Source organism: Myotis nattereri (genome assembly GCF_964212035.1).
Source record: "Myotis nattereri genome assembly, chromosome: 5".
Classification (NCBI taxonomy): domain Eukaryota; kingdom Metazoa; phylum Chordata; class Mammalia; order Chiroptera; family Vespertilionidae; genus Myotis; species Myotis nattereri.
This window is the reverse complement of record NC_138080.1, coordinates 48,135,093-48,160,222: the sequence shown is the minus strand read 5'-3', so window position 1 is coordinate 48,160,222 and position 25,130 is coordinate 48,135,093. Positions and strand designations below refer to the sequence as shown.

General features: G+C 41.2%; 1 pseudogene across 1 annotated transcript; it reads right to left on the bottom strand.

Moving 5' to 3' along the window:
* Positions 1-22,606, bottom strand: LOC308520236 (nascent polypeptide-associated complex subunit alpha-like; annotated as a pseudogene). Its single transcript has 5 exons — positions 22,538-22,606; positions 12,262-12,349; positions 9,647-9,790; positions 1,160-1,498; positions 1-215 (listed from the first exon to the last, which is right to left on the bottom strand). The product of its transcript is annotated as a nascent polypeptide-associated complex subunit alpha-like (transcript).
* Between the last annotated feature and the right edge of the window lie 2,524 nt (positions 22,607-25,130).

Here is a 25,130-nt window from a genome sequence, read left to right as displayed (position 1 = left end):
CTACACATTTGTTTGTGATATGACCAATTCTAGGTTCTTAGCTCCCACACCTGTTTCATCAGCCTCTTCCTTTTTGATCTCCTCTTGTACAGTTGGAGTTTGTGTATTTTCTAGAATGTTTAATACAGCTTCACCTTGAACTTTAATTTCCTCAGCAGCTGCCAGTGTGCTTGCTGAGATCAGTCCTCTATCTTGGCTTCAGCCAAAACTATGCCGGTACAGTAAACCCTCAGTTTTTCAGACCTCAATTTAACAGACTTTGGATTTAAGGAACAAAATTTCTGGCTGGTAAGTTATATGTGGAAATTAACACCCTGTTAATTTTTAAATGCTTTTAATCAAGACAGGCTATTCGTTGTTATTAATTCACTGTTATTTTTAATACATTTTAGCAAATAGGCCATATGTTGGTAAAAACACTATGATAATTTCACTGACATAAATAACTATTACATATCTACAAGTATAGTCTGCATATTTAAATCCAAGAGTCACCGCCCATAAACAACGATCAGTATGATTAGCACGTGATCACCTGGCATCAAGTGCGGTAATTGGTTCTGCTGCCATGTGGTGTGACTTTCTGCAACAGTTTTTTAAAAAAATATATTTGTATTTATTTCAGAGAGGAAGGGAGAGGGAGAGAGAGATAGAAACATCAATCATGAGAGAGAATCATTGATTGGCTGCCTCCTGCACGCCCCCTACAGGGGATCGAGTACACAACCTGAGCATGTGGCCTTGACTGGAATCGCACCTGGGACCCTGTAGTCCCCAGGCCAACGCTCTATCCACTGAACGAACCAGCTAGGGCTCTGCAAAAGTTTTAATGCTTGCTGGTTGATGTTCCCAGGTGTGCTAAGCCATGCCCCAGCTGTGTGCATTTGTTTACTGGTGGAAGCTGGTGAATGCATGCATTTACTAGATCTATTCAGTATAAATTTAATATTATAGTAATACATATAGAAAACTTTTCTTTGAAATTAAACATTTCATGCATACTTAATTGTAATTACACAAACATATCTACATAAGTAAAAACAGATAAACTAATTTATCAAATTTTAACATATGCATTCAGAAAATCGATTATGTAACAGATTTTCAGCTTTAATGGACACCCCCTTGCCCAAATCAGTCCCTTATATCGAAGTTTTACTGTATCTGAAGCTGGGCACTTACAGACATCTGCTTTGGTGATGACAAAGGATATTCTTAGATTTCTGGATAGTGCCCCTAGTAACCCCTGTAACCCATAGAAAGCCCAATTTGGACAAAGCCTTCTGTGACTTTTTTTCACTCCATCTCTGTTTTGCTTTACTGACTGGTTCTTCATGAATTTCAGCTGCAGCTGCCAGCTGGGCTTGTGTGGTTGCCTGTGCGGAATCTTGGTCCTAGAGCTCTGGTACCGATTCATCACTGTCAGAGTCTGTCCCAGGCCCCGTCTCAGCCTGGGGCTGGGGCACCTCCCACTCTGTAGCTGGGATGATTTCTGTGGCTCACCCTTCACTTTGTGAGGGAAACACAGAACCAAGGGGGTCGCAGAAAGAAATCAAGTGAGACTGTGACCCACATCTGTTGCAGAGGACAAAACGACTCTTGAAAAGAGCTTCAAATTTAGCAATTAGGAGGAAAATGGAAAGCATCCAGGCAGAGAGAAGACAGATGATAAGACTGCTGAAAAAAATCAGGTCACATTTTTAAAACAGGTAAAAATCTGAGTTAGGTATAGAGCAGGGTGCCTATGAAGATGGCAATGGAAAAGTTGAATAAAATACAGGTAATGAGTCTGAATTTTATTTTAAGTGAAATGTGGGAATTACTGTAGAAATATATTTTAGTTAGGAAAGACCCTAATGTCTCTCTTTCTCTATTTTTTTCTATGAACTGCAGACAAATAATGTTATTCATTAACATAAATTCACTATGAAAAACTAACCTAACAAATGCTTATGAGTAATTATATATGTAAGAACTTAATATCAATGAGATATTTCTTATTATTGCTTCAAACACAAAAATAGAAAGGTAGATTGCAAAGTGGAAAAAAGATGGGAGTTAAACCAGAGAGATCTTAACCCTATTTTACAGTATCATCTGCTCTAGATATACAAAAAAAAAAAAAAATTGTCACTATTCCCTTTGATATTGTAAAATAGTATTGATTTCTGAAACAATATTAACTAAAGTAGTATAAGTACTTCAGGAACATTTTCATGAGCTTATATTGTATTGTTTGCCAAATAATATTACTGAGTTTAAGTCAAAAGCAAGTTAAATATCACCTGAAATAATTTAAGTTCATAAAAAATGCAGTTATTTGCCTGCATATGAGAATCACTTATGAAGAAAAAATTTTGGTGAGTTTGAAAATTATAATATAAAGCCTGTTATCATTAAATATTTTAGCCAAATTAAATACTTATGTATGTATATGTGCTTGTATTCAAGAGAATACACATTATTTTGACCTGCATTATTTTCAACTAGAAATTATAAGAGAAGAACCCCATCACAATCTTCACATAAATTAGAGGAACTGATTGGAGGAAAATTAGGAAAAATGTTACAGCAGAAATCTATCTTAAACACAAATGTTATATCCCAGAGACATTTTCAAACAATACAAACTGAAGGTTTAAAGTAGATAAAATCACACATAGTTTTATTAATCCATCATTTATATTTACTATACTTACTATAATAAACATCTATACTAATAAAAGGGTAATACGCTAATCAGACCAGATTGACAGGACATCATGGCCCTCCAACTTCCTTCCGGACAAAGCCATGGTGGCAGGGGCCAAGGCAGAGGTGGTTAGGAGTGATCAGGCCAGCAGGGGAGAGCAGTTAGGTGCGAGATCAGGCTGGGGCGGGGGAGCAAGCAGTTAGGGTTGCCATCAGGCTGGGGCAGGGGAATAAGCAGTTAAGGGTAAGATCAGGCCAGTGTGGGGGAGCAAGCAGTTAGGGGTGTGATCAGGCCTGCAGGGGAGCAAGCAGTTAGGGGCATGATCATGCAGGCAGGCAGAGGCCATTAAGGGCCATCAGGCAGGCAGGCAGGCAGGCAGGTAGGCAGGCAAGCAATTAGGAGCCAGCAGTCCCAGCAGTCAGACATCCCCCGAGGGGTCCCGGATTGGAGAGGGTGCAGGCCAGGCTAAGGGGACTCTCCTGTGCACAAATTTCATGCACTAGGCCGCTAGTATTAATATATTTATTAAGGGAAGACCTTGTCTAAGAAACAGTGTGTTCAATGGTCATTTAGTCACATAGAATTGGTTTTGAGTTTATAGTGAAAATGGCATTTTAAAAGATGTGGGTATGTGATACCTCATAGATTTCCTCAGGCAGCTCATTTTCAAATTGAGGGTGCAGTAGAAACAGGTGCTGACAATCAACATGCAAACCTTTGCATAACTTTGTAACCGAGATCTGGAAGAGCGTGGTGTCCGATGGTGGGAGAGGTGCGTGTTCAGCTGGGCTCCAATGACTTTGGGGTATGAAAAGGCAGAGCAAAGAAAGCTGAGCACCTCCGGTCGAGAAAGTGGGTCACAGGGAATCCTGGCTGATTATGGACCAGGAAAGGCGGACCCTAATGGAGACATTTAAAAGACTGGCTGACAAGTTTCAATTAGATGTGACAGAAAAGAAGGGGGTCAGGTTACATGTGTGAAGGAGTGCCTTCAAAAATTCGGTGTGTTTTCTTGGCGATTCACTGCAGGATGGGTGGAGGCAGGATTCAGAGAGTGCAAATAAAACGCTGTCTCTACAAATCCAGGAGAAGGACATCTAAGCCCCCCATCAGAGGGCTCATCTGGCAGGAGGCAGTTTGAGAGATTGGCAGTTCTTAAATAAACACAGTTTTTTTGTCTCTACTTCCAAGTTCACAGTATATTGGTTTCCCCCTATTATTGCCTTACCTCTAACAACATTTACTTCACTTTGCTACAGCTTTTCTTCTCAGATTGTAAACTTCAGGGCAAAGACCATCAACTTTTCATTTCTCACAATGTTCGATGTCCTGCTTCCAGTGCCAAACAGAAAATAGCAACTGAAGAAGTACATTACATGGAAACTGAATTGCTGAATTTCACCTTCTGGGCATCTTGAATCATTACGTTCTACACATAAGAAAAAACTTTTTTTTAAATTCAATAATTGAAAAATAATTATATTTTATTTAATGCTGTTAATAACATAAAAATTTTATTTTTATTGGAAAATCTGATGCTTACCCTCTAAAAAAAATGTAGAAACAGTGTGAGAATGCTTTCGGGGGCTAGAGTTCCTAACTGAATTTGGAGAGTGTGTATAACAAAAACAGATGGATGGAAAAGGAAATAAGCACTCTCTTGCAAAATGACGAGATCGTGTAGGTTTATAATTTATCATCCTTCATGTTCTTAATACATTGTGCATAACCACGGGCAGCAAGTTTCAGCAGGGCAGATTCAAACGCAGTATGTTTTGCCTCACAGAATGTGTTGCTGCTTTTATGGTTCCAAAATGTACGGTGCCCCTGGAACTGCAAATGTTGTCAGATTAAAGCACTTGTCATTCGGATTTGCTCAAACAATAGCTTTTGCCAGAATTCTTTCTTCCTGAAAATGATTGCCTTTTAGGAGTTTTCACAAATAGATTTATTAGCTTTCACACTGAATAAAAAAGTGAGAGCCTGCTATGCAGATCGGCCCCAGAAGCTGTTGTCGAGGATATATTTCCAACTTATATGGCAACATCCTTTACTTTTATGTTCTATCCTCTCTAAAAGTGATAAATTGAGTTTTGTTTAAAAAATACCAGAAAGTGCAACAGAATGAAGCAGGACAATTTTTTCTCTGTTTTTTTGTTTTTTGTTTTTTTTTTTTTTTTTATAAGCCCAACGCTTGGGGTTTCCTTGGTTTTAATGTATACACGCTTTTACTGGAGCAGAAGTTTTCATGGCAAAGTTGCTAGAAATTAGGACTTGACGGAACATAAGTGTTATTTAAGAAATGCAGTGTCCATGTAACTTCCTCCTTCCACTGGGGTTTTTGTTTCTTTTTCTTGGAGGGTGTTGGTTCCTGTTCTGAAAGGTTCAGTAAACTTGTAAATTTCTTATGTCTTGAGAGAGCATGCTATTCTGTCAGTTAAAATACCATTAAATTTCACGGAAAAAAAAAAAGGCTAAAGGCTTTCAATTACAGTGAAAACATTTGACATATAGAGAGGGTGGGATGAGGGAGTAAGTGAAACAGAGGAAATGAAGGAGAAAGAGGAAAAGAAAGAGATTTCTAGCACCACACTGATGTTCAGTATCAAAAAAGAAAGGAATGTTCACCTCAGAGATATTTACATGTCTCACTAGATAAAAAGTGCAGGTATTACAGTTACAAATGCATCACATGGCGAGACTCCTCATGTAAGTAGATTCCACCCTCTTTACACTTCTACTTGCTGTAGGGTGAACAAGGACTCGGAGATCTTAGTGTGGCATCTTTCCTCTTGTGGCATATCTCTCCTGCCCCGTTGTGTCTCTGTGGCCGGTTCCAGGGAATTCTCTTCCAAAAGAGAAATAGAGCCCGAGACTGAGGCTACATAGGAATGGCCCTGGGGCTGCGTCTTGTTTATTTCTCAGCAGCACATTTTACTTCAGGAAAAATGTAGCTTCTTCAGATAACTATTTGCTATTTCTTAGTAGAAAATATGATTTAATGTTGTCGTGGTTTTTTTTTTGTTTTTTTTTTAAGTAGTGTCCTATGATGAGAATCCCGTTGTCAAAGCTGAGCTTTTGTGATGCATTTTGTCAAATCTCTGTCTCTCTACCACACTGGATGTTTATAAGAACATTCATTCTGAACTAAATATTTAGTCCTTTGATCCTCAGAGAAGTCTCAGTGAGGCAGGATCAGCACAGGAGATGAGAAGTAAAAAGCCATCTTTAGCCGGAATTACTTGGGTCCTTCCCACCTACAGGTAATGGAGTTAGCGCAACAGGCCGGAAATGTGCCCACCACATCTACTTCTAATGGACCCCAAGCTTTTCACTGTCCCAAACTCAGCTTCTGGTAATATGTACTGAAAAATCCTGGTTATTGCCTCTTTTTAAAACCATGTATCTCCACGTGAATCTAATAAAAGCTGGGGACCCTTGCTCCAAGAAAGGACAAACACATACAGGGACCTCCTGCTTTCTGAAAGTTCACTTTTACAGAAAGCCTATATTAGCACCTGCTTTTGCAAACAGGAAGAAATCCAAAGAAGATTTGCAGTGTTAAAGAAAAAAAGTGAAAATAGCTCCTCTGTTTTATGCCATTTCGGCTTATGAATGATTTCGTAGGAACACTTTCCTTTCAGATAGCTAGGGAACACTTTCCCTCTAACCTACACATTAGTGGCCAAGGATTCAGAGACCTACTTCAGCCTTAGTTCAACCACTACACTAAGGCATTTAGCTTCTGGAATTTAACTTTATCAGCAATAAGCAAGAAAGATAAGCAAGATAAATTTGGAGTCTATAAAATACTTTAAAAAAGTAAAAAGCAGTTTACATTTATAAAACCCGAGGGTCAGAGCAATCTAATACAGAAGAGAGCTGGCCACTAGTATATATGCTGAGGGTGGGCACTGCTCCATTTCTTACTGAAGAGCTCAAACAACACTCTTTCCAAGATGGAGAATTTTTTTGCTAAATGAAACAAACCAGATAGCAACCTTACTTTATCTGCAGCTGTTTCCTGCCAGGAGTATAAAAAATGTCCATGCCATTGGCCCCTGCCTTCACATCTCTTCCGTGAACATGTGGTAAGGGAGCAGTGACGGGGAGGGCAGTGAAACAAGTGCTTTCTCACTTCCTTTCCCCATGAGCGGCTCTCTTCTTCAGAGGCATGAGGTAGTAATGCACAGGCTGATTCCACCCAAGTAATAGGCCAAGTATCAGGGACACATTGTCTGATAAGTTTGTACTTTCCACGGTTTTGAGCAAACAATTTCTAGTTTGTGGAAATTTTCTACGTATATGTTTTAGAGTAAGTTATTTTCTTCCAGTGCCTATCTCTCCAGGCTATGCCAGTCTAGGATACGGTAGGAATAACAGCGATAAAACTAGCCGACTTTCATTTAACAGTTGCCATGTGACGATGACAACCTAATCATTTCATATGTATTTACTCACTGAACATAATCCTTGAGTTGGATACCTTTAAAATGCCCATTTTAGAGAAAAGTGCATGCCGTTTAAGTAGTTTACTGAAAATCCCAGAACTGGCAAATGGAGAAGCCAATTATGTGCAGCGGGAAGTCAGGTGGTTCAGTGGAAGTGATGAATATTAAAAGGTTACGAGGCATTTGGGATCGCCATTCCTTCCGCAACACACACACACACACACACACACACACACACACACACACACACACAAACACAGAAACACAGATACGGAAATACGTATACTTATTGATAGAAAGTTGAAAAATACTGGCACGTTCTGGGCACACATAGTTGAAAGGGTTAAAGAGAATAAAAAGGGGCAGAGAAAACTTATTGTGCTCAGCAGATATCTTGCAGAAAGCTTGCAACCTTGAGCCTGGCATAGCCCAGAGAGCCACTGGACATCTGGTGCCAGGAAGAGCCAAGGACAGGACACGTCAGTCAAGCTCTGTACGTCAGCAGAACTGTTTGCAGCTAGTAGAAGGTAATAAAACTCTGCCTACCCCTTCAGTCTCCGCTGATTCCTTTGTTGGAATCAGCCCACTTGCACACAGGTGCCTGAAATAAAAATCTCTTTTGATACATTATGGCAGTGATTCTCAACCTTGGCTGCACATTAGAATCACCTGGTAATCTTTTTAAAATCCTGATTTCTGGGCCTCATCCTCTGGAAATTCTGTTTCTTTGTTACTAACAGTGGTTCTCAACCTTCCTAATGCGGCGACCCTTTAATACAGTTCCTCATGTTGTGGTGACCCCCAATTTCATTGTTACAAATTGAACATAATTAAAGTATAGTGATTAATCACAAAACAATATGTAATTATATATGTGTTTTCCGATGGTCCTAGGAGACCCCTGTGAAAGGGTTGTTCGACCCCCAAAGGATCGCGACCCACAGGTTGAGAACCGCTGGTTACTAATGTTGTGGCCCCACCCCATAACAAAGAAACAGAATTTCCGGAGGATGAGACCCAGAAATCAGGATTTTAAAAAGATTCCCAGGTGATTCTAATATGCAGCCAAGGTTGAGAACCACTGCATTATGGCCTCATGTCATTGGTGCATGACCCGAACCTTTCAATAGTGTTGGTTCAGAATCTGGGAGACCAAAAAACACAAGATCTGAGCACAAGAGTATACTACCTGCTCAGTTCTAGCTGGCGTGGTTTCAGCACTGTCAGTTCTCAGTGTAGTCCTGAGCAAAGGGTAGCTTCACTGAGTATTACTCTCATCCAGGATGTGAGAAGCAGATGCATGTGTTTACTTATACCCATAATTATTCAAAAATATTATAAAGTGTGCAATTTCCTTTTTACCCCACAAGGGACCTAAATTAAGAGATCCAGCATTGCAAAGAAATGAGCCAGGAGAACTTGTTAATAAGGGACTTGGCAGGAAAAACAGAAACCAAACTAGGTGTTTGAAATGAGGGAATTGCACAGGGAGTTCATTATACAGGTGCTGAATAAGCTGAAGGAGTAAAAATTGTTAAAAAATAAAATAAATAAACAAAAAACACTGAGATAAGCCAGAAAAATAACTGCAAGAAGAATCTACCACCTTACATCTGGAGAAATAACGGGAAAAGGTTGGGATTATCATAATAGAGTCTGTCACAGAGTGGCCCTGCAGCACAGACCTCAGACCTCTAAGGAGGGTGTTAGCCTGTTGCTGCCAGTAGGGGTTTCAATGATGTTGGTGCTGGTGGAGAAAGGGAATCAGAGGCTAGAACAGCCATAGGCAAGCTACTGCCCGCGGGCCGGATCCAGCCGTTTGAAATGAATAAAACTAAAAAAAAAAAAAAAAAGACCATACCCTTTTATGTAATGATGTTTACTTTGAATTTATATTAGTTCACACAAACACTCCATCCATGCTTTTGTTCCGGCCCTCTGGTCCAGTTTAAGAACCCATTGTGGCCCTCGAGTCAAAAAGTTTGCCCACCCCTGGGCTAGAACCAACTGCTGCTACTGTGGGGAAGTGCTGTTGTGAAAAGAAAAGCACTTCTTCTTTGTGTTTACCCTGAAATTTCCTACTTGTGCTGCCCCCATACTGTCAGAATGTCACAAGAAGGCAGCTGTAATGAGACATGTAGTTTGCAGATTTTCAAACTCAGCATCATAAAGGAGCAATTAAACCTGATACAATGAGACAATAGTTCAATAACCAGGAAAATGGGCTGGTAGATATTTAACTTCTTTGTGATTCAGTGTTCTCATTTATGAATTTTGGATTGTAGTAGTATCCACCTCGAAGTGATGTTATAAATATTAAGTAACCACATAATGGCATGTAGTCTTGCTCAATAAATGTTAGCCCTTTAAATTATTTTTATTCATAGGTTTCTCTAAAATATGTGAAAGTATGGGAAGTAAACAAGAGAGGAAAACCTTTAGAAAAAAGCTAGTGCTCTATAGAGAATGAATAGGTCAATATTAAAAGTCCAAGCAAACTTACAAAGTAGCTTTGAACTGACAATGCCTATAGTGTGGTAATCAGCCATCTTCCTCCTGTGTGAGTAGTAAGCCAAGCCAGCAGACAAATCAATACATGAAATCTGTTGAGCAGACACTTCTAAGACATTACTCATTTCTGAAGATTCTGTTAAATGCAAGGGAGAACGCTTACATAACATTCCTATCCAAGCAGCAAGGTACTGATCTGAGCCTCTGATTATTCCTGTTTACAGAAGTTTCGATGTGGGAATTGACACTATGATAAGAAAAACAGCATGGATAACAATCTTATAGTGAATCTCAACATTGTTTCCATGTGTCGCCAAGGTTCTTATTAGAAAACTAATATTTCTTAACGTTTATCATTGCTGGTTATACTCTAGATCATGTTGAAAAACAAAACAAAACAGGAAGCCTGGTTAACTATCACATATATTTGGAATGAACATGCAGGCTGTAAGTCAACCTGTATGAGATTGATCAAATGGTTTTATTAAACACTTTAGGCCATATTTATTTTAAAGCACTTATTTAGTGTCCCTAGATGAAGCAGGGACAGACTGATATTCATTATGCCTTATACTTTATATCAATTACTGCATTTAATTAGCTCAAGAACTTCATAAAGTGTTATATTTCATTTCATATTTGAGAAACTGTCCCAAGGTAATTATTTTTAAGTGAGAAAACCATTTATAACCATATTTAGTAATCTTTCTAGTTTACCATGTTTGTTAGATCATATTTTATATATCCCTAACCCTCTATAATAAAGAGCAAATTGACTGTCATACCCTAGCACAAGATGGCCACCCCCAAGATGGCCGGCAGGGGAGGGCAGTTGTGGGCGATCAGGCCAGCAGGGAAGCAATTAGGCATCAATCAGGCTGGCAGGCAGAAGCGGTTAGGGGCAATCAGGCAGGCAGGCAGTTGGGAGCCATCAGTCCTGGATTGTGAGAGGGATGTCCGACTGCTGGTTTCAGACATCGCCCGAGGGGCCCCAGATTGGAGAAGGTGCAGGCTGGGCTGAAGGACACCCCCCAGTGCATGAATTTTGTGTACTGGGCCTCTAGTCTACACTAATAAAAGAGAAAAATGGTAATTGGCGTACGGCGATACCGTTTTCATTGGCTAATCAGGGCTATATGCAAATTAACTGCCAACTAAGATTGGCAGTTAACTGCCAACAAGATGGCGGCTAATTTGCATATGTAGGCACAATGCAGGGAGGCGAAAGGGAAAGCAGGAAGAAGCCCCCTGCCACTGACAGTGATCGGAAACCCAGGGGGGAGCTAAGAGCTGGGGGGCAGGGCAAAGGCAGCCCTGGGGCCGCCTTTGCCCTGCCCCCCAGCCATGATCGGAGAATCAGGCGCCTTTGCCGCCCTGGCCAGTGATAGCAGGAAGTAGGGGTGGAGCCAGCGATGGGAGCTGGGCACGGTCGAAGCTGGCAGTCCCAGGAGCTAGGGGTCCCTTGCCTGGGCCTAAAGCGAAGCCCACGATCACAGCGCCCCCCGCTGCCACTGCAGGTCCCCGCTGCCCGGGCCGGACGCCTAGGCCAGAGGAGTTAGGCCTAGGCAGGGACGGAGCTTGCAACTGCGGGGAGCTGAGGGTCCCCTGCCCAGGCCTGGCACCTCTGCCGGAGGCCTCAGGCCTGGTCAAGGGGCCGATCCGGTGATTGGTGATCAGAGGGTGATGAAGGTCAACTCCTCTGGCCGAGGCATCAGGCCTGGGTGGGGAGCAGAGGCGGGGATTGAGGGGATATGATGGTCCCCTTGCCCAGGCCTGAAGCCTGGGTCAGAGGTGTCAGACTTGGGCGGGGGGTGGAGCAAGCGATCAGAGGGAGATGGGGGTCCCCTGCCCAGGCATGATTCCTGGGCCAGAGGCCTCAGGCCTGGGCGGGGGCCAGAGCCAGTGATTGGGGGGAGATGGGGGTCCCCTGTCCAAGCCTGACACCTCTGGCGGAAGCGTCAGGCCTGGGCAAGGGGCCGATCAGGCTATCGGAGGGTGATGGGGGTCAACGCCTGAGGGCTCCCAGTATGTGAGAGGGGGCAGGCTGGGCTGAGGGACACTCTCCCCTCCCCCCCCCCAGTGCACGAATTTCGTGCACCGGGCCCCTAGTTAATATATATTAATTGAATGTTTATTCATTTTCTATGAATTGGTATGGTAAGACACTAAAATTTTTTAAATTCCATTCTGTCTCTGAAAGACACATCTCTTTTTGGAAGATACAATTCATGACATAATTAGAGATAAGAAACCTACTGAATGGCCTGACTGGTGTGGCTCAGTGGTTGAGCATCAATTTATGAACCAGGAGGTCTCAGTTCGATTCCAGTTGTGGGTTCAATCCAAGTGTGGAGCATGCAGGAGGCAGCCAATCGATGATTATATATCATCATTGCTGTTTCTCTCTCTTTCTCTCTCTCTCTCTCTCTCTCTCTCTCTCTCTCTCTCTCTCTCTCTCTCTTCCTCTCTGAAATTAATACAAATATATTAGCAAAACAAAACAAAACAAAACAAAATAAAAAATCCCTACTGAATGGAGAAACACGGAGGCTCCCATGTTAACTGGGAGGCTGTACTCCCTTCTATTCTACAGAGCCTCCACCTTACCCTCACCATCACCTTGGGTGCTCTGTTCTTCCAATTTGCTTTTGATCAAGGCAGGAATGTGACCTACAAACACATCAACCAGGGGAATCTGTGGAAACACGTCAAGCACAAGTATGAGAACTAGGTCCCCTGAAGTCCCCATCAGAGCCCGAAGGACCAGGTCCACCCACCAGCTGTTTGCCCAGAGCCAGCGCCTCAGTTTGTGATGATGCTCGGGTCACTCTCCACAGACCACCTTTCGCTGCTGGCAAGAAATGGCTTCCAACTTCTGCTATGTTTAAAGTATGTTTAATCAGAGTCATTAGCATAAATAGTCCTGGAAAAAAACAGAAACATATCTATGAAACTGCTGAATTGTTAATATAGATAAAGGTATATATTTTCATATTGTTAGGCAATCTTAGGTATTTGCACCCAAATCTCTTAGTAAGTAATCTGTGTATGAAGAAGAAATTGACTTAAAGCATGGATAGCATTTGGCATAACACTAAGGAGAGGAGTTCTCACTGAGTTCTTGCTAATTTGTTTGCAGCAAAATCTATTAAAGTGTGACGCAGGCCCTTGCCTTTAGTCTGATACCATTTTGTAGTGTTTGTCATACATATAGCTGAGGCATGAGTGGGCTGGTAAATGACACCATGTGCCTTGCTTAAGTTCTGGAGGAGTTACGAGATAGATGCAGCCCTCGCTGGTTTCACTCAGTGGATAGAGCACTGGACTGCAGACTGGAAGGTCCTGGGTTTGATTCCAGTCAAGGGCACATGCCTAGGTTATGGGTTTGATCCTCAGTAGGGGGTGTGCAGGAGGCAGCCAATCAATGATTCTCTCATCATTGATATTTCTATCTCTCTCTCCCTCTCCCTTCCTCTCTGAATTCAATAAAAATATAAAAAAATGAGATAGATGCAAAGACATGTGCATATGGGAATAATAGCAGTTTAATTACCAATAGAGATATTTTTTTAAAAAATGACTTTATCATATGACTTCCAGAGTAGACATATTCATTCCCTCAGTTAAATTATTGCTGGCTATAAGGAGGGGTAGGGTCTTCCTTTTTAAAATCTAAGGCAGGGAAGTGATATCAGCAAAATAGCAATCAAGGACACACAAAAATGTTTTTTTCTCCATAAAAGCAATGGGAATACTGTAAGGAACCAATGTCAGAGATTTCCACATCTTTCTCTCTCAATAATTAATAAAAATTAACAGTACATAATAAGGATATAGAAGACTTGAACAAAACTATCAATAAAAAGTTGATCTAATTGATATTTAAAGACGACCAACTCCACTAAACAACAGCACATGAAACATTCAATTGAACATGAAATGTTAAAAGTAGACCATAATGAACAAAATAAACCGATGGACATAATAGATCCAGAGACAGAGAAGCATGGAACAGATTGTCAAATCTCAGAGGGAAGGGGTTGGTGGTGGGAAAAAATTAACCAAAGAACTTGTATGCATATGTGAACCCATGAACACAGACAATAGTGTGGCAAAGGCCTGGGGAGGGAAGTGGGGGCAGACTAGACAGGGTCAAATGGGGGAAAAAAGAAGGGACATCTGTAATACTTTGAACAATAAAGATAAAAATAAAACAAATATAAAAACAAAAATACCAACAAAAATAAAAGGTAGACCATATTCTAAGCCATCCTACATAATAAAGAGCTAATATGCAAATGGTCATCACACCCTCACCCCATCATGCCCTAATGGCTCAGACACTCAACACTGGGGAGAGAGGAACGGGGACCAGCCAGGCACAAATGAGCTTGCAACAGAGTAATGGGGACCAGACAGGCTGTGCCCCGGGAGAGGGACAAGCTTCCCACCCCACAGTCCTGGGCACCAGCGCCTGTGGCTGCGGCCTGGGTGAAGCTGCCCGCCCATGGTCGCCTGTGGCTGCAGTCAGCCCAGGTGCAGCCGGCTTGGGTAGTGGGTCCCTGCGGCCGGCCAGAGGGAGGGAAGCCCAGGTCCCATGTGCCTGTGACCGGCCAGAGGAGGGAATCCTGAGTCCCGGGTGCGGGGCGAGGCAGAGGTGGTTAGTGGCAATCAGGCCAGCAGAGGAGCAGTTAGGGGTGTTCAGGCTGGTAGGGGAGAGGTTAAGGGCGATCAGGCAGGCAGGCAGAGATGGTTAGGGGTAATCAGGCAGGCAGGCAAGTGAGCAGTTAGGAGCCAGCGGTCCCAGATTGTGAGAGGCAGTTGTACATCCCCCAAGGGGTCCTGGATTAGAGGAGGTGCAGGCTGGGCTGAGGGATCCCCCCTCCCATGCACAAATTTCATGCACCAGGCCTCTAGTAAAAATATAGCTAAGAAAAAACCCCAAACAAACAACTCCATGTATTTTTATTTTTTTGTTAATTTTCAGTGTCATTAGCATAAATAAGGATATTTTTTTCCACTGATTTTTAGGAAGAGTGGAAAGGAAGGAGGGAGAGAGAGAAAAAAAACCCATCACATTGAATGTATCAGGGTCTGGGATCAAATCCGCAACCCAGGTACATTCCCTTGACTAGGAATCAAACCCAAGACCTTTTGGTGCATGGGTAGACACTCTAACCATTTAGCTACCCCAGCCAGGGCAATAACTCCATGTATTTAAAAGTAGGAGAACTTCCAGGTTGGTGAGCACTGGAGGTGCTAAGTTGGTGATACAACCAGACGTAGGGAAGCTCCCCATCTCTTCCCACATACCTTGTTCTGTGCAGCTCTTCCATCTGGCTGTTCCTTAGTTAGATCCTTATATGATGAACTGGTTATCTAGTAAGTAAACTGTTTCCCGGAATTCTGGGAGCTGCTTTAGCAACTTCATGAACCAGAGTAGGGAGTCCTGGGGACCTCCAATTTATAGGTGGTGAGTCGGAAGCACAGGTGAAACCTGAACCTGTGATTGACATCTGAATTGAGGTCAGAATTGTGGGATAGAGCTTTTAACCCATGGGAGCTGATGCTAACTCTAGATAGATAGTGTCAGAATTGAGTCAAATCGTATGACACCAGTTGGCATCAGAGAATTGCTTAATGTGCGGGAAAATTCACACATTCTGTTTCAGAATGGAAATATTGGAAGGAAGGAAGAAACAATAGAGTTTTCCCTTGCACAGTATTCATGGATCAGAAGTCTAGGACAACGCTAGCAGCCTCTCCAGGTCTTACAATGTAACTGAATAAAGAGGTTCACTAAAAAGAGAGGCAGAATAAAGACTGTCCTTTGTAAAACACAGGTTTTGATTAAGAAAGGGTGTAAGGATAACAGTCCCAAAGCTAGGAAATGTGTGAATGTTAGTAAGAGACAGGAAGTTAAGCAGAGAGAGCACTTTGGGTTAGACTGGGGGTTTGGGAGTTGGGTTGGATGATGACTGCTGAGCAAATGGAATGCATGCTGTGTACAGTGATACCCTAATGGGACAGGGCAACATAATCCAAGCCCATGGCAGTCCAGGGGAATAAATTAGTTCAAACGAGATTTAAATCTGTATATTATCATCAGACTAAAATGAAGAAGAGCAGTATAAAGGACAACAGATAGATAAGGTAATAAGTTTTCATATCAAAAGCATTTTACTAAAGTATAATTATAGCAATTTAAATCACATTAAATTGCCTATGACTATGATCATACCCAAGCTGAATAATTTCTATCTAATTGTGATTTTAAATAAATTAAAAATCCTGGCATGTTAATAAGGTTTTTTTGTTTATTTGTTTTTTGGGGGGAGCGATGTATTATTTCTAGTAAGCCAGTCAGAGAAGGATAAATACCACATGATCTCACTCATTTGTGGAATATAATGAACAGCATAAACTGATGAACAAGGACAGATCCAGAGACGAAGAGGCATCGATCGGACCGTCGGGCCTCAGAGGGAAGGTAGGGGAGGGTGGGGGTAAGGAGAAGAGATCAACCAAAGGACTTATATGTAAGCATAGGCCTAACCAATGAACACAGACAACAGGGGGGTGAGGGCATGAGTGGGGGGAATAGCGGGTAATGTGGGGATAAGGACACATATGTAATAACTTAATCAATAAAAAAATGAATTTAGAAAAAATTCTGTTAAATAATGCAATTGAGCCACAGGTGAGCTTGTAAGATTTTAACAAAGAAGGTCTAGAGAAAAAAGTCCTTTTGGATGAGAATAATAATTAATATTTCTGGATTGAAAACATCCTAGACCAGTGATGGTGAACCTATGACACGCGTGTCAGAGGTGACACGCGAACTCATTTTTTTGGTTGATTTTTCTTTGTTAAATGGCATTTAAATATATAAAATAAATATCAAAAATATAAGTGTTTGTTTTACTATGGTTGCAAATATCAAAAAATTTCTATATGTGACACGGCACCAGAGTTCAGTTAGGGTTTTTCCAAATGCTGATACGCTGAGCTCAAAAGGTTCGCCATCACTGTCCTAGACAATAGTCATCATTTAGGTTTGAGGCAAATGCAGTGGCATAATCCTCCAAAAGAATATTTCTGACATAAAAAGGAACAGAATGTGGAAAAAGGATGTTCCAACTATCTCCTCCATTCATGCCCAAGTTTGCACAGACTACTCTGCTATTCCTGCCTTTCCCATTTTAATTTCTTCTCAGTGGGACCATTGAGAAAACAGAAATGGTGCTACTGAACAGATATAAACAATTTCCAGTGAAGACTTTAAGAAATAGCTTTGCCCTAACCAGTTTGGCTCAGTGGATAGAGCGTCGGCCTGAGGACTTACGGGTCCCAGATTCGATTCTGGTCAAGGGCATGTACCTTGGTTGCAGGCACATCCCCAGTAGGAGGTGTGCAGGAGGCAGCTGATCGATGTTTCTCTCTCATCGATGTTTCTAACTTCTCTATCCCTCTCCCTTCCTCTCTGTAAAAAATCAATGAAATATATTTTATAAAAAGAAATAACTTCAAAACAAGCATTTTTAGGCTCTAGTCATTATTCACTGGTAAATATACATTTGTTGGCTTCTTTTTTCTTGGACAGTCAAGTCTTGAAAGCTTTAAATGTTGTCCTCCAGAATATCAGAGTATTTTATTTATTGAAGAATGGATTTCACTCACATGCTTCATATTCTGTTGGCTACTCTACCAATATAAATTTAGACTTCATAGATTTAAAAAATACATTTAATGGTAAGTTTTAATTTGATCTTTAAGAGTATGTTGTTTCCTTTCCACTAGTGAACATCTAAGGTAGGGTGAAATTGATCAGTGAAGAGAGTAATTGTGCTGGAAGATACAGGGAACCCTCACTCAACACAGCGGCAGTCTAAGGAACTAAGAAAAAGGACATGTTTTTATTAAGTCATGGGGTATAACCAACCAAACAAAGAGTTAACATTATCATTAAATTTTCATTAGTAAATGTGATATTTTCCTTGAACTAGAAAAACAGAAGTATTTAAAAATTTTATGAAGATTTTTTGGTGACTTGTTTTTAAAGTGAAATGCATTTATCATATCTAAACCAGATGACAACAATAATAAACACCAGATGAAATTTAGTCTGTGCTAGTTAAAGAGGTGAAACACACATATCTGTATATATCACATTCACATACACACTCTAACATACTATGACTCACAAACGCATACTTAATAGTAAAATACACAACACAAATGCCTGTGCCTTTTGGTTACTGATTATTTTGTATCAAACTTATATGAAAAAGCAAACTGAAATATTACTTATGAAAAAGTAAATCATTATTGAAAATATGTTTATAAAATATTGATTTTCATTTTTGCACAACAAAGCTACCACATTTTGGATGGAATTTCATAAATGAAAAAAGCTCAAAGATTTATTGGATATTTCTTTTCTATATCCTATCTAATAATAGACAAACATGGTAATTAACCATACCTCCCGCTACGCTTCCCATTGGCTAATCAGCAGGATATGCAAATTAACTGCTAACAAAGATGGCGGCTGGCAGCCACGCAGCTGAAGCGAACAGGAGGCTTGCTTGCTCCAGTGATGGAGGAAGCCAAGGTTCCCCCCTGCCGCGGCCCAGTTCTGAGCTCCGAAAGCAACGAAGTTTCAATTATAGAAGCTAAACAAACCCCAGATACCTGCTTTCAGCAGGCTGTGGCCACAGAGCTGGAGCAAGCAGGAGCCCGGCTCTTAGCTCCAGTGACAGCAACAAAGTTTCAATTATAGAAGGTAAATAAATCCCAGAATAAAAGAAAAAAAGGAGAGGCTGGGAGCTTCAGTCACTAGCCAGCCTGAAAACGGCTCTCAGTCCCTCACCAAGACTGGCCAGGCACCCCAGTGGGGACCCCCACCCTAAAGGGGGTGTGGCCAACCTGAAAACAGCCATCAGCCCCTCATCCAGGCTGGCCAGGCACCCCAGTGGGGACCCCCACCCTGAAGAAAGTGTGACCAGCTGCAAACAGCCATTATCCCCTCACCCAGGCTGGCCAGGTACCCCAGCAGGAGCCCCACCCTGATCTGGGACACCCTTCAGGGCAAACCAGTCGGCCCCCACCCCTGCAACAGGCCTCTATCCTATATAGTAAAAGGGTAATATACAAACTGACCCTAACAGCAGAAAGACTGAGAATGACTGGTCACTATGACACACACTAACCACCAGGGGGCAGACACTCAATGCAGGAGCTGCCCTCTATTTGTCAGTGTGCTCCCACATGGGGGAGCTCTGCTCAGCCACAAGCCAGGCTGATGGCTGCCAGTACAGCGGTGGTGGTGGGAGCCTCTCCTGCCTCCTCAGCAGTGCTAAGGATGTCCGACTGCAGCTTAGGTCTGCTCCCCCGCTGGCAAGTGGACATCCCCTGAGGGCTGCCGGGCTGCCAGAGTGATGTCTGATTGCCAGCTTAGGCCCAATCCCCCGGGGAGCAGGCCTAAGCCAGCAGGTGGTCATCCCCTGAGGGGTCCCAGACTGCAAGAGGGCACAGGCCAGGCTGAGGGACCCCCCGTCTGAGTGCACAAATTTTTGTGCACCAGGCCTCTAGTATATATATAGTGGTTTAAATTTTTTATTAAGCAGCCTATTTAAACAGCAGGAGGTCAAACATACATTTAATAATTTAAAAATGAAACAGAAGAAAAAATATCTTGAGAGGGAATTACAATACTTTTAAGTACAGATATTTATTTTTTTCAGAGTCTTTCCAGCCAATTGTGCATCTGAACAAGGGGTATAATGATGTGCTTGATAATATAACCTTTTATATAAAGCAAACTCTACTGGTCAAATGTTACTACTAAAACACTTAAAGTCAATAAATATTGTATTAATCCTTCCAGGCACCTTTTTCAATCCCTTTCATAGCTACATATTTGCTTCTAAGAGGATTTTTATTCACATCACATTTTAAAAAACTATGTAAACAATGCATAAAATACAAAAATTAGAAAAAATATATAACCTGTTTAGATAATAAAAAATTATAAAATAACTCCACATTATAGCTACATCAGAAAATATTGATTGGGATGAAAAACCATTAACTCTGATTTAAAACAAGAACAGATGCAGCAGACATGATTCTTCTGAAACAAATGTTACTAAATAAAAAACTCCTTGCTCTTACAATTTTTAATGTATTGGGCAAAAAGTATTGGATATAAATATGACTTCAGAATGCTTAAAACGCAAAGAAAAGTGATAATGAAGCGAAAACAAAGTAAGAAAATTTCAGACTTTTAATAAACATTTTGAAGTATAGTTCAATTTATACTAATAAAACATTTATTGAGTGTGTCCTAAGGGTTAGAAAAAAAGCATTTCTTACCATCACTATAATACTGCCTTCCTATAGCTTGCTCTTGGGAAATTTGTTCAGTGTGAATATACTAATCATAACAAGACAACAACAACAACAACAAAAACAAATTAGAGAATAAAAACAGAAAACCCTGTAGGGCATAAAGATCACAACTGGAAGGATCCAGACAGCATCCCATGGGTAGGTGTTAAATAAAAAACAGTGAAGGGTCTGATATTTTGCCCTCCTTGGAAGTTAACATGTGAGCCTACCATAATGTTATTACATACAAGAGGCCCGGTGCATGAAATTCTTGCATGGGTAGGGTCCCCAGACCTGGAAGGCCCCAGGGCTGATTGGGGCCTTCCTGCTGCTGGCTGGGGCCTTCCTTCCCTGGCTACTGGCTGGGGCCTTCCTTTGTTCCATGCCACCCCTGGTGGTCAGTGCACATCATAGAGAGGGATCAAACTCCCAGTCTCTTGGTCAAACTCCAGAGGAGACACTTTGCATATTAGCCTTTTATATACATAGACTAGAGGCCCAGTGCATGAAAATTCACCAGCGCGGGGAGTCCCTCAGCCCGGCCTGCCCCCTCTCACAGTCCCGGAGCCCTCAGGGTCGGGAGGCGAACCAGCAATCAGGGGAAGGCGATGTCCCCATCACACCTCTACTGCTGCCACTGCCCTGCTGCCACTGCCAGCAACACAAGCCTCAGCCGGCCCAGGTTACCTGAGCCTCAAGTGGCCCTGAGTGGCTGGGCAGCCACCATCCAAGGCTTTCCTGTGCCTCAGGCTGGCCCTGGGCAGCTGAGGGGACGGGGGCACTCCGGAGGCAGGCAGGCCCAGCCTTGCTGCACACCTGCTGTCCTGGCGCCACCATCTTGTGGCTATGGGCGCTGCCATCTTTGAGGGTGGGGCAGTCAATTAGCATATTCCCTCCTTATTGGCTGTGGGTGCTGCCATCTTTGCAGCCTGCTGCTGTCATTTGGTTGTCTCTAAATAAATCTCAACAGTGAAACCTTTTCCTTCATCAGATAATGGAGGAGTCAGCACAGTTCTGCCTGAAAGTATGAATGCAGTCACAAAAGTTACATTATCTAGGACTCATCGTATTTAAATTATTAAATGGCTTCACAATTACATGAAATATATTTGTGCATGATATAAAATGTACTAATACATCAAGCTTTTTAAAATGAATAATGACTACCTATGTTGTGCATGGACAGTTTCTTTCATGACACATAATTCAAATATAGTATATTGCACTGTTTCTAGATTGTCTTATTACTGGATTTCAAATAAAGGAGACTTGTTAGCATTTGCCGCAATGGAAACTTTACAATTTTCTCCTTCCCCTTCATGTCATTTAATATGAGCATTTTGTAAACATACACATCGTGCCACTAACACATTTACTAAGTGTATCCAATCAGTGACCTCTTAATGTTAGTAATTTTTTCCACAGGATAGAAACACTGTACTTCCATTGATTTGCCCTAGAGGCTATCATACATAGAAATAGACACATCTGCATTACATTTTTCATAGGTTATCTCGAACTGGTATTCAAGAGACCTCGGAATGAATTCCTGGCTGAGAGAAAACAGTGTGGACTGCAAAGTGAGCAAATTTCAGGACCTATAGAACTAAATTGTGCTTTTGAGAGTACTTAATGTCTCAAGTGGTACACAGCTACAAGCAGATAAAAATACATAATTTTGTATTGTTGCTTTTTAAAAATTTTCTTCTGTTCAACTTTGACATTTCCATGGAATTAAGCTCAGAGGGTGAGGATTAAAGTATTATATTTAAAAGCAAACCACTTTAGTTGCAACATTTATAACGTTGATTTTGAGGATGTCACAAATGTTACATTATAGGATAGCATACTGTGCACGTTTTTATGTTATGTTTTCTATGACCTTAGTGTACTCATTTCTGGTGCATAGTAATTTCCCATCAAGATCAATTTCTAAATTCCAGAGCAACTGTAAAATAATCCCAGTTAGCAGTTTCACGGTGCTAATACATACTTCCTTCCACATAGCATATCTAAAATTTAACTTGTCTTTACCGACAAATCAATTCCACCTCCTATTTTCTCTAACTCAGTCAGTAATATCATGCCAGAAACTGGAAGATCTTAATTAACTACTTTCCATCTTGAGCACATTTATCCATCAGTTACGTTCTTAATAACCCTGTCCCATTGATATTTCTTCCTGACCACTCTTAAATATTGCTACTTCTCTTTTTACCCATTGTCCTTACCTTTAGTTTAGGTGTAAATTCTCCCACATGGAATTTTTAATATTCTTTTGTATCCTGAATTCAGAAAAAAAAAATTAAAGAGATCTTTCTAAAGCACTAATTCAATATTGTTACTCTTCTGATTTTACCTATAAATCATGTCTTTTTGTCTTTAGAAAACATCACAACTCTTTAAAATGCCATAAAATATGCTATGCTCTAATTTTCTGTAATACCTACAGGTTTTTACATCCACTGTCTCCTTCCTACTCTAAACTAACCTTGTTTAGATTGACGCCAATCCATTCTTGATACTTAGGTTTAGTCATTTCTCTCTGAAGTTCTACCATGTAGCTAGCCCTTGCTTAGCTGTCCTTCCTACTCTAGAATAGCATTTTCCACATTCTATTATTATTTTTTATTTATCTGAATTCCATTGGGCTCTAATCTCTTCAAGACAATATTTCTGTCTTATTCACTGCTTTATCTCTAATACTAGCCTGGTATTACAGACAAATAGCAACTCACAACTATTTTTAATTGACTAGATACTTTTTGAGATGATTTATGGAATAATAAACAAGAGTAAACCTATAAATATATCTTAAGAGGCAATTTTGACATAACCACAAATTATTTATTGCATTTTAATATCTGGCAGTGACCTATGTGAACTAGCTAAGCTAGTTTAACTACCTTAGCTAGTTAAAACTGTTAGACTGGAAATAAACATAAACATATATGAGAATACAAAACACATAGGTAAGAACACAGAACTATATTTTATTGTTAATTATTTATTTACTTTAATTATGTATTTTATTTATATTTTTTTATTAATTATTTTTACTTACATAAAGACTAATATTAGTGTTTCTAATTCAAGGAGCAAGGCAGTTTCAGTTTTTAGGCCCACCATCTCAACAAAGTTTTCAAGGTTGCTATGCTTCTCTGAATTAACAGGACAGAAGAGAAAAATTGTAGAGAATACACATGGGAGGTTTTTCGAGGCCAGTCCTAGAAGTGGTTTCCATCAATTCTGCTTATATTATATGAGTTACTAGAAGCCCAGTGCATGAAATTCATGCACTGGGGGTGGGTGGGGAGGAGGGTGTCCCTCAGCCCAGCCTGCACCCTCTCCAATCTGGGATCCCTTGAGGGATCCGGCTTAAACTGACAGTTAGACATCCCTCTCATAATCCAGGACTGCTGGCTCCCAACCACTCTCCTGCCTTCCTGCCTGATTGCCCCTAACTGCTTCTTCCTGCCAGCCTTATCACCCCTTAACCACTCCCCTGCCAGCTTGATGGTCAATTTCATACCTCTTTATTATATAGGATAATTAAATTATATCCAAATGCAAAGAAGTCTAGAAAATATTGTGTAATTTATTTTTCAAGAAGAAGAAATGGGCCCAGCTGGTATGGCTCAATGGTTGAGCATTGATCCATGAACCAAAAGGTCACTGGTTCGATTCTCAGTTAACCTGGGTTGCTGTTTCATCCCCAGTAGGGGACATGCAGGAGGCAGCCAATTTGTGTTTCTTTCTCATCAATGTTTCTACCTTTCTCTCTCCCTCTCTCTCTAAATATCAATAAAAATGATTTAAAGAAAAAAGACAAAGAAGAAATAGGTTTAGTAAATACATATCTTGTCTGCCAGCAGAAAACCAATCTGGTCACAAAATACCAGATTCACCCTTGTTCCCAAAAAGAGAACAACATCAATCCTTTTTCAAAGAAGATAAACAAAAACATCCAATTATTTCACCCAAGTCAAAGTTCAAGATCTCAAGGCTATTTGGCCTTGTTGAGTTCCAAACTGTCTGGCAACCTATAAACTAAAGACACCTTATCTGATCTTCACATGCCTCTGTTTATATAACTAAGATTCAGGCCTGGAAAGCTGTAGTAACAATTCTCACCTGCAAAAGCAGAGACTGAGAGACACACTGGAATCACTTTTCTGGAGCAATAATAAAATCCTACCGTCCGGGTATTAAAAGAACGTCTGCTCTCACTATTGCAGAATTACCTTAATGAGACCCTTCTGACTTTCCTGTCTGTACATCCTTCTTCATGATTACTGGATCTCTTCCATCTGACAGATTCTTCCTTGTTTGTTACACTCCAAAGCTAAACCTGAAGTGGGTGTAATTTAGACAAAATTACCTATTTGGTACTGTATAGTTTTCACAGGGTTCTTTCTGTTAGAGTGGGCAGGAAACCAGTTCGATGTTAACAAACGAGGGAGGAGGGAGTGAATGGAACCAGATATCTGATTCGGCCTGATGAAGTAGGAAAAAGCAGCTTTCCTGTCACCCTGAGAAGTAACCAGAAAAACAGACATCGTTCTGCCAAACAAACCGAGTAGACAGGGAAGACTCCTTTTCAGTCACGTTGGGGAATCTGCCAACTAATGAGGAGAGGAAGAAAGTGCTTTTTACTAAGCACATGCACAGTAGGAGCCACAGTGGCACCGTACAAGGGGAAGGGCACAGGCCTGGGAATAGGATCAGGTAAGCAGTGGTTCTCAACCTTCTGGCCCTTTAAATACAGTTCCTCATGTTGTGACCCAACCATAAAATTATTTTCGTTGCTACTTCATAACTGTAATGTTGCTACTGTTATGAATCATAATGCAAATATCTGATATGCAGGATGGATGGTCTTAGGCGACCCCTATGAAAGGGTCATTCGACCGCCAAAGGAGTCGCGACCCACAGGTTGAGAACCGCTGAGGTAGAGGCAGGGCTTAAGTCCTGGAGAATCCAGGAAAGAGATTGGATAGGGGAGGGCACAAGCACAAACCAAGGAAAAACCAGGGAAGAGGGTGGATAGCTTGAGAAAACAAACAGACAAACAAAAAACCTGC